General features: G+C 39.3%; 1 pseudogene across 1 annotated transcript; it reads left to right on the forward strand.

The window, feature by feature from the left end:
• Positions 1–6,275: 6,275 nt before the first annotated feature.
• Positions 6,276–8,978, forward strand: LOC111343944 (sodium/potassium/calcium exchanger 3 pseudogene; annotated as a pseudogene). Its single transcript, XR_015992835.1, has one exon. The product of XR_015992835.1 is annotated as a sodium/potassium/calcium exchanger 3 pseudogene (transcript).
• The last annotated feature ends 1,086 nt before the right edge of the window (positions 8,979–10,064 follow it).

Here is a 10,064-nt window from a genome sequence, read left to right on the forward strand (position 1 = left end):
TGGGCAGCAGTTTCATATTCATAAAAGAACTTGTGATTCCAAAAGGTATTGACCACTTTCATAAATGGCTGCCGGATTAATATTCTTTTGTTTAAATTTAAATTAGCCTTTCTGGCCTCGTTTTCCAGTACAAAATTCAAAAGAATACATCATCTCAAGCGAGGCCAGAAAGGCTAATTCAAATTTAAACAAAAGAATATTAATCCGGCAGCCATTTTTGAAAGTGGTCAATTGTTTCCGTATAAACGATCAATTTTGTGGGCTGTAAATTAAGAAAATTTTTGAGAATCCTCTGAACCAGACACAAATATGGTTTTATATTCTAAACTTTTACATGGGCAAGAGAAGATAAGCAATCGGATCAGTTTCAGTCAGACGTTTTTCTTAGAGATCAAAAAAGCTACCTATCCTTTCATAAAATTGCTATTATTCATTCCATCGATTGGACCCGACGTCATTTGGAACCGTATTTCTGAGATGTGATTGGTCAGTTCAAGTCATTCTGTGCGTTTCGTTGGTAATGCAATGTCGTTAAAAGTCCGGTTGTAGGATGTGGAAATCTATTGCGAGTTGTTTTTCTCGAGGAGTGTCTTACGTCAGTAAGAACATCAAGAGCCGAGGCTCCAATACTGAACTCTCTTTTCTCGTCGCGGTTAGTTTCGCAGGTTTCAGAGGCTTGGCAGTTGGAACATGTGACCTTGTACACCAGTTTTTGTTTGTTATCACAAGAAATGTTGTTATCCCGGCTCATTTTCAACGTTTTTCATTTATGTTTCGTCTTATATAGTGAACTTGGCTGCTTTATGTCAAAGTCAGGTCAGTTTAATATAAAGATAATGGTTTTCCGTCGTCTACCTTCTTGGTGCGTTGTAAACTGCAGTTCTTAGTACACTCGTCTTAACAAGTCGTAACAGTCGTAACTTTGCGTGAGATGTCTTGACCCATGTTTGTTTAGTTTGTAGACCGTCTGCAAAAACTTTTATCGTCTCCAAGATTCTTTTGATGACTGTTTATATCAACGTTCTGTCAGTAAACTTTATCATTTTTTCGATGATAAATCTACCGAAAACAAGGTGGTGTCGTCTCGCTTGATATATTTTTTTAGTAAAACAAACTTTCTAATCTATACTTTGATTGCCAGTGTTCTCTTGTCCATTTTAATAATTTTAACGAAGCAAATGTGCGAATCTTTTCAGGCGGCACTGACCGTTGGATGAATTCTAACACGTTTTCCAAAAAATTATCTAAAACCAGAACAATGAATGCATGTTTTTCCATGGCTAAACGCTGCTTTGAAAACAAAAGTGTGACATTCTTTTGAGAAAGATTTGAATTATTTTGTTCGCCAATTTTTTTCTTTTGAACAAGCGAATCCATGCTCGTTTTAATGTTTATTTTTTTTTCTTAAAATTTCATTACTTTCAGTGCCACCTTAAAAAATCCAACTACACGGTTGGCTGCCATCGCCTTCAGAGGCGTCTTTTTTTCGTAGAATCGCCACCCACCTCGGTCCTCCTTGGCACCTTTCCGTTTTTCTTACGAGTCTATCCCGATACTCAATTACTCCGGTTTAAAACACAATCGAAGAAAATTCCCTCGTAAATCTGAAAATTCTGGCAGCTACCATTTACATTAGAATATAAAAATGTCAGAGATCTTATCTTTGCACAGTTTCTTGTACATTCACTGACTGCAGTTTGTTCTCTTGTATTCTCTGATCTTTAGTCTACTTCATCATCTCAATCTTCCTGCAATAGAAATTAGCAAAACAATTTTGAGTCGGTTGATAAATTTTAAACTTTCCAAATCCTCGATAATGACAAATAAATGTGGGAGGGACGGGGAATAGCGAACTTAAAGTGTGACAGAATTCTTGAGGCAAAAGCGAAGTCAGCGGTAGCTACACGGAGTGTGCTGGTTTTAGAAATGTTCTACCAGAATTCTTCACGGCTCTAGGGTAGCAGTGAACACAAACTTCAAACGCACGTGGTTGCGTCCTACACGAATCTCATATGCCATCGCCCGATTTTTATCGAAATGTAACTAATTTTGAGCAATTTCCTTTAAAAAGGTATGCACAGTATTTCATTTAACAAGAGACTTGGTCAGATTCTTCTACTTTGGCATATATACGATCGACTCGATTTGCTCGAGGTCGGACGGCGGTGAAACATGAAGCGAACCGAAAGCAGACTCGTTCACTGAGCAGTTGTTCCCACCCCTACAGTCTGAGAGAAAAACATATCTAAGTATATAGAAATCATTAAGTGAAAACGAATGCTCACCTTCAAACATCCTTCAGGCGCGAGTCCAATTCCAACAGCAAGCATACTCTCGGTACAAAGCGTCGTTGTAATAACTCGTCCTCACACGTTCACGTCGACCTGTTTGGTTTGAGAAAACTTTTCAATTTGCTATGAATATTGAATATGAAAACAGACCAATCACTGACGGATACGTCACAATAGGGACGCAAGTTTTGTTTACACACCCCCAAGGGAACCTACCAGAAACCCCCTTTAAGGAATGGGTTAGTGTCAGTTCACGTGTTATTCATTTTTCAACTTGGTTCCTGATGCATTTTGAAACTTCGAAATCCAAAAAATATACACCAAATTATAGCGACATTTAACACACATAATTAAAGAGATATCAAATGGCAAAACAAAAAACAAACAAAAAATGGGTTAGGGTTAAGGAATGGGTTAGGGTCGCTTCGCGTGTTATTCATTCTTGGACTTTGTTCCTGATGCATTTTAAAAAATTTGGAATCCAAAAAATATACATTAATTTATAACGACATTTAACTTACATAATTAAAGAGATATCAAATGGCAAAACAAAAATCAAACAAAATTAAAAACACAAAAACTCACGAATAAGTGAAGAGAAAAAGAACATTGACATGTTCTTCGTTTAGATTCGATTTTCGATCGATTTTTATTCACGGTCCCAGCTTTTTTGCAAAATGATCGCCAGTATGCAAAGACCTTTCCAAGACTGTTTAATAGCGAGGTACAAAATGAGAAGGAAAACAAATCATCAAAATAAAAATAAAAACAAAAAAAAAACAAAGTTTAAGAAGGATAAAGAAAACGAAAACAACGGCAAGTCCCCCGGAACAGGATTTCCATCCTTACTGGGACCGCTTTCGCGTTACAATGCTCTACCCACTGAGCTGCGGGGAACTTGTCACGGACGGAAAACAAATTTAAAGAATATATAACAACCAAGTGAGCTACGAACTGCAAGGAACATGCGAAGAAAGATTCCGCTCTAAGCTAATATTACTACAAAAACTTTGTATTGTTCAGTAATGTTCTGACGCATGACTTCAATTAAGAGTTTAGAAAAAAGTTAAACTCGCTAATGTAATGAAGTGGAAGGACAGGTCTAAAAAAAACAGATCCGGAGCACTTATCATCTTGGCATAAAAAAAGAAAATAAACAAATCATTGAAACAAAAGTAAAAATAATAAAAAAAAAAAACAATAAAAAAAAAGGGGGAGAGAGAAGAAAAAAAAAGATTAAAAAGGAAAAAGGAAACAGCAAGTTTCCTGGAAGAGGATCTCAATCCTGACTAGGACCACTTTTGAGAATGCTCTACCCACTGAGCTGCGGGGAACTTGCCATGAAAAGAGAGTAAATTTAATGATTATATGTAACAAGTAGACTATGTACTGTAAGGAGCAAGTGGGTAAAGATTCTGGAGAAAAAGTGTTTTGGCTCTAAGATTACATTGTTACAAAAACTTTGTCGTTTGATTTTATAACTTTAAAACTTAGCTGTGTTCCGAAGCACGTCTTCATTTTTAGACTGTAGGAAAAGGGTAAACTTGCCAATCAGTGTAAGGAAACTTTCGCTAATGTTATGAAGAGAAAAGACGAGTATGCAAAGACACCTAAGAGCGCTAATAACCTTGATCGAAGTGGGAAAATAAACATATCATAAAAAAAAAAGAATATAAAAGAAACTGAAAGGAAAGATTAAAAAAGAAAAAAGGAAACTAAAACACAGCGAGTGTTTCTCGATTTTCTCTGCACCGCGTGTTGTGCTACTGTATATAAATATAGAAAGCTGGTCACTTCAACCGGTCCATAGCAACAACCGTTGCCACCCATCTCCTTCAAATTAATACCAGCAAAGGCGAATTGTAAATACCGACACGTCTCCGAATTCTGCATCTTCGACCCGAGAGGCGCTCCGTCTTACCACCTATTCTAACTAATAAATCGCTAAATAACTTCGCGCACCGCGGACGGCCTTACTACGGGATTCAAATATCAAAGCGCATCCAACCAAATACAGTCGAACCTGTAGTAAACAGTCACCCACGGGTAACCACTAAATACAGACTGGGAACTACCGAATTCACGAATCTGATTGGCCGAAATCAATATTGAAAGCGGTCTAGATTTTCCCATCTAGACCGGCATCTAGACCGGTCTAGAAAAAAAAGGTACAAAGAATATAAAAAAAATGGCATATAAGACACAGCCATATAATAAACATCTTATTAACCGAGCTAGGTCGGTCTGTATGGGAGAATCTTTACCTCGGTCGCTGGTACAGACCTCACCGCGTTCGGTCTGTACTGGCGACCTCGGTCAAGATTCTCTCCTATGTACACAGACCTCCCGCTCGGTTAATAAGAACTAAGTATTAAACGATACTTAACATAACTGACCACTTATGTGCAGAATTTCGCAAAAAAAAATACGATTTACTTTGATTTTAGGAGAAGAACATGGATTAAAAATTACTTGGAAGATTATTCTTAATTTCAATGGTTCGGCTTTAGGAGTTCGTTAAATACAGGTAGAAGACTATATAAACAGAGCCTTTGGGACTCGTAAAGGCTGACTGCAAGCAGCAGTCAAGATGTTTAACAAGAGGAGGTCCTCTTGTTAAACATCTCCCAATGACAAGTCAGCACGTGCATCACTATCAAACGAGACGCGCTAGCAAATATATATTGCCTAAAAGGATGGGGAGTCGGTGTGGGTTTTTCACGACGCGACAGAGCATGTAACTCGTCTGGTAACTCGTTATGTTTAGTTTTTGGCAGGTCACCGGCAGGCGACAACCAAATAAGTCACGAGAACAGCGCGAGCGTGGCAACATGTTACAACACAGGCAGCCCACTGGAGCGTTTCTAAAGGACATTCACGGGAATACCTAATTCAAAGCGCATCTGGTCGAATTACACCGCAGAGAAATTGTAACTTTTCACAAAATAATCTCTCATCATGTCTACCATCGTGGAGCATCGAGGCATAGGAAGCTTAGGGCAGATAAAGAAATATACGCAAATGGGGAAGTGCCGATTTTAAATGAAAAAGAGAAAAGTGGCTAATCCACACTCTTATATTGCACTTCCCAGCTTAGTCGTAGTTTTGTCCTTTATGACGCGAGAGAGCAAGATAGCGAGTCTGAGTCCAGTAAGCTTCTTTGAACACAAACTTTAATTACTTGAGAGGCAGGTTACCTTTGGAGCTATCGATATAACAACAACATGACAACGACTAACTTATCTCAATGTTCACTCGTGTAACTCGAGAACTAGATTGGAATGTACGAAGTGATACATAATCAGTCCAGAAAGTTACATAACATTTGAGGGTTCATAACCTTTAAGAGTTACATAAGAAAGATCAGCTGATCGACATTCAAGAACGGTCTTGTCGAAGAAAAGCAAATGTTGATTTCCGGAGGGTTTTACATATCATAACAGTCGTGATATAACAATAATGGCATATATACCATGAAGGTCGCATGATAATAGCCAGAGAGAGGTCGCACAAAACATGAAACCCAAGTTGGATTCTCTGATAGGGAATGTTAATTACGAATTAAGTCTTTGATTAAGTGTCTTAGTAAATTTTAATTGCTTATCAGCTAAGTTCATCGCAGTCAGAGGAAATAAGCACAGACCGAAGTATTGGAAATTCCCATCAAAAGTTGCAGCCCCAAACAGTTTCTTTCGAAACTATCAGCCTTTATTCCATTGTTGTTGTGATTGAGTGCGTTTGGTTCGACAGAACGCCTTGAAATAAAATTCTAAGGGTTTGAATTTCTCATTTTTGCACGTGATTCGCGAGCTTTGTTTCTGTATAATTTCTCCATGTGTGTATGTATCATTTGCAAGGTTTCTCGTGTGATTTGAAATGAATAAACACTCTCGAATTTTTATTTCACTAGGCCAGGGTTTTTACGAGCATGTGAACGTAATAAAGAACGAACACGACAATCTAATCTCGTGACCTCCACTCAGTGTCATCATGCCTGAAGTCGCTTTCATACTTCTCGTTAAAAATGACTCTAAAAAGGGTGATTTTAACTACGTTCATGATTTTCTTTGCCACTATTTTGAATCCCGTTTTAGCGATTCACAAGCCAACGTCTGAAACATCTACAAGAGATCCAAAACGTTACAGCGTCTATCGAGAAACTCAATTGGCTAAGAATGAAACACCACCCAGCCAAGAAGTACAGTATCAAGTGATATTCAACTCTGAGCGCTCAAACCTCTTCAGAGATAACTTTCCACACGATTTCATGACTCAGTACCAGCGACAGAATGGTGGAGTTGTTGTCCATGTTCTTTTCGCCGCCTATATCTTTACTGCGTTGGCCTTGGTCTGCGATCGCTATTTCATTCCTTCTTTAGAACTGATCAGTGGGAAGCTTCACCTAAGCTCTGATGTTGCCGGCGCAACTCTCATGGCTGCTGGAGGCTCTGCTCCTGAATTGTTCACTTCAATAATCGGCGTTTTTATCACGAAGAACGAAATTGCCTTTGGAGCAGTAGCTGGATCAGGGTTATTCAATAGCCTATTCGTGGTGGCAATTTGTGGTTTGTTTGCTGGTACTGATCTGCGTTTAAAGCCATGGCCTCTGTTGCGTGACTGCTTTTATTACTTCTTGAGCATAGCAGTCTTGATTGTTGTCATTTACGACGAAAAAGTTTACTGGTATGAAGCATTAGTGCTGGTGACTATGTACCTTGTGTATGTGGTTGTCATGTACTTCAACACAACCCTAGAAAACTACTATGAAATATTGACCGGAAACAACATGTCGATTACCAGTGATGTTAAAGAGAGTATTGGTGAAAAAACATCGCTTTTGATGACCAACAGTGAAAATACTACTCAAGTATTAATTAATTATCAAAATGATCAAAGTATTGATCATTTTTATCATTCGCCATATTCTGTGCCTCAGGAAATCATGTGGAAGATTTGGTGGGTTTTTACTTTACCAATCACGTGTTTGTTCTACATGACAATTCCCGACTGCCGTAAGATACGATGGGAAAAATGGTATGCGGTCTCTTTCTTTATATCGATGACATGGATTGGATTGCTCACTTATGTTTTAGTTTGGATGGTGTCAATCATCGGCTTCACCCTGGGTATTCCAAATGTTATCATGGGCATGACATTCCTCGCAGCAGGTAGTAGTGGGCCGGATGGTGCATCGAGCCTACTTGTCGCCCGACAAGGAAATGGCGATATGGCTGTTTCCAACTCAATAGGCAGCAATGTATTTGACATTTTACTTTGTCTTGGACTACCTTGGTTGGTAAAGAGCTCACTTCAAGTCTCCAAAGGCTTTATTGCTGTCCAAAACGGCGGTATGATATACGTGTTGATAATTCTCATTACAACCATGCTGGTTGTACCACTTTTGACCAAAATAAACAGATGGAATTTGAACAAGTGCCTTGGAGTAACTCTTCTTATCTGTTATCTAATTTTCGTTGCTGTTTCAGGTGTCCTTACCTATTTGTTCAGTTGTGACCGCGTATAAACACATGGCAAACGAATAACGGATATGATTCACTTTCTGGCTGCCTTATCAAATGATCCGCATACCGAGATCAAAATTTTCGCTTAGATATGATTGGTTCTGCAGTTGTTTAGTTAAGTATTGTATCATTTCGTAGATCTAGCCCAGAAAACTATCAACGAGTCATCTGCCAGGCTATTAACATTCCTTCAGTCATCGCAGTCAGTTTTTCTGGCAGTCATTGAACTTTTGAAGTCAAGGGCAAGATACAAGAGCCGAAGGGTTGGGGATTAGGTATGGGTCGCACTTGGGCAAAGTTTTCAACTTTGCCGGCAAAAAAAACACAGAAAATTTGAAACCGCAACCGGAAAGCAAACTTTTGGTTTCAACTATCAGGGTCGCACTAGGTGAAAAAATGTCAGTGATGACACTTTGATAAACCAGACACACGTTTATCGACGTGCTATGGGGAGAGAGCAGTGAGCTGAAAAAGGAAAATTAAACAAACGTTAAAAAAAATGCGTCCCGTTGAAGCATTGTTAATAACGATCACGGTGATGCTTATTCTTCTTATTCAGTTAAATCACGAGCACTTTTTTGTCTTTCGTATGATCTATGAAAGATGGGTTAACGCCTGTTTAACTGTTTTGACTGCCGCTATGATGAGAGCGAGAAATCGACGTCAGCGAAGATTACTTCGAGCGCCGTATGCCTGGTCAGTTCCTCGACCAGTCGAGTCGTTTGCTGTTTACTGACAAGCGATGACAGTTACCGCTGTGATAGCTATTGTTTAGCCCGAGCTCGAGTTTTCCGAAATCTACCTACCCCACCCAAGCACTACGGCGTCTTTGATGTTTTGACCGGTTTTCAAAGTTTTTGCGAACTGGAAAAGTTAGGGTCGCATTAGGCAATGTGCCCCGATGACAGATTTTTACACCAGTGACCACATTGAGATACAATGAAATATATGAAGTTTATATATTTTGTACTGCGGTATTAGATACATATGATGCACGATCCTCGCAGTAGATAGCGCTAGTTAAGCAATAGCGAAAATCAGACCTGAAAAAAATCAGGCCTGTACGGGATTCGAACCACTGACCTCTGCGATACTAGTGCAGCGCTCTACCAATTGAGCTAACAAGCCAACTGGGAGCAGGCCGTTAAGTTGATTCGTAATAAACCTGTGAAAGTGATGAATGAGATACAATGAAATATATGAAGTTCATATATTTTGTACTGCGGTATTAGATACATATGATGCACGATCCTCGCAGTAGATAGCGCTATTTAAGCGCTGATTTAAGCGCTATTTAAGCGCTGATTTATTCCGGGTCTGATTTTCGCTATTGCTTAAATAGCGCTATCTACTGCGAGGATCGTGCATCATATGTATCTAATACCGCAGTACAAAATATATGAACTTCATATATTTCGTATATGTGCACGATCCTTCGCAGTAAAGCACTATTTGAGCAATAGTGAAAATCAGACCTGAAAAAAAATTTCAGGCCTGTACGGGATTCGAACCACTGACCTCTGCGATACTAGTGCAGCGCTCTACCAATTGAGCTAACAAGCCAACTGGGAGCAGGCCATCAAATTAATTCGATCAGGTCTGATTTTCACTATTGCTCAAATAGTGCTTTACTGCGAAGGATCGTGCACATATACGTTTCATAACCGCACGCAGTTCATACATATGTTTCATATGTTTGTTGTTGTTTGATTTATCATCTACGGGTTTATGTCGAATTAATTTGATGGCCTGCTCCCAGTTGGCTTGTTAGCTCAATTGGTAGAGCGCTGCACAAGCATCGCAGAGGTCAGTGGTTCGAATCCCGTACAGGCCTGAAATTTTTTTTCAGGTCTGATTTTCACTATTGCTCAAATAGTGCTTTACTGCGAAGGATCGTGCACATATACGTTTCATAACCGCAGTTCACACATATGTTTCATATGTTTGTTGTTGTTTGATTCATATATTTCATTGTATCTCATTTATCACTTTCACGGGTTTATTACGAATCAACTTAGCGGCCTGCTCCCAGTTGGCTTGTTAGCTCAATTGGTAGAGCGCTGCACTAGTATCGCAGAGGTCAGTGGTTCGAATCCCGTACAGGCCTGATTTTTTTCAGGTCTGATTTTCGCTATTGCTTAAATAGCGCTATCTCCTGCGACGATCGTGCATCATAAGTGACCACATTCACACCAAACTTTGCCAAGTGCGACCCACGCCTTAAGGTCGGCACATACGAGGGGACTAGTCC

This window comes from Stylophora pistillata, chromosome 10 (assembly GCF_964205215.1).
Source record: "Stylophora pistillata chromosome 10, jaStyPist1.2, whole genome shotgun sequence".
NCBI classification, from domain to species: Eukaryota; Metazoa; Cnidaria; class Anthozoa; order Scleractinia; family Pocilloporidae; genus Stylophora; species Stylophora pistillata.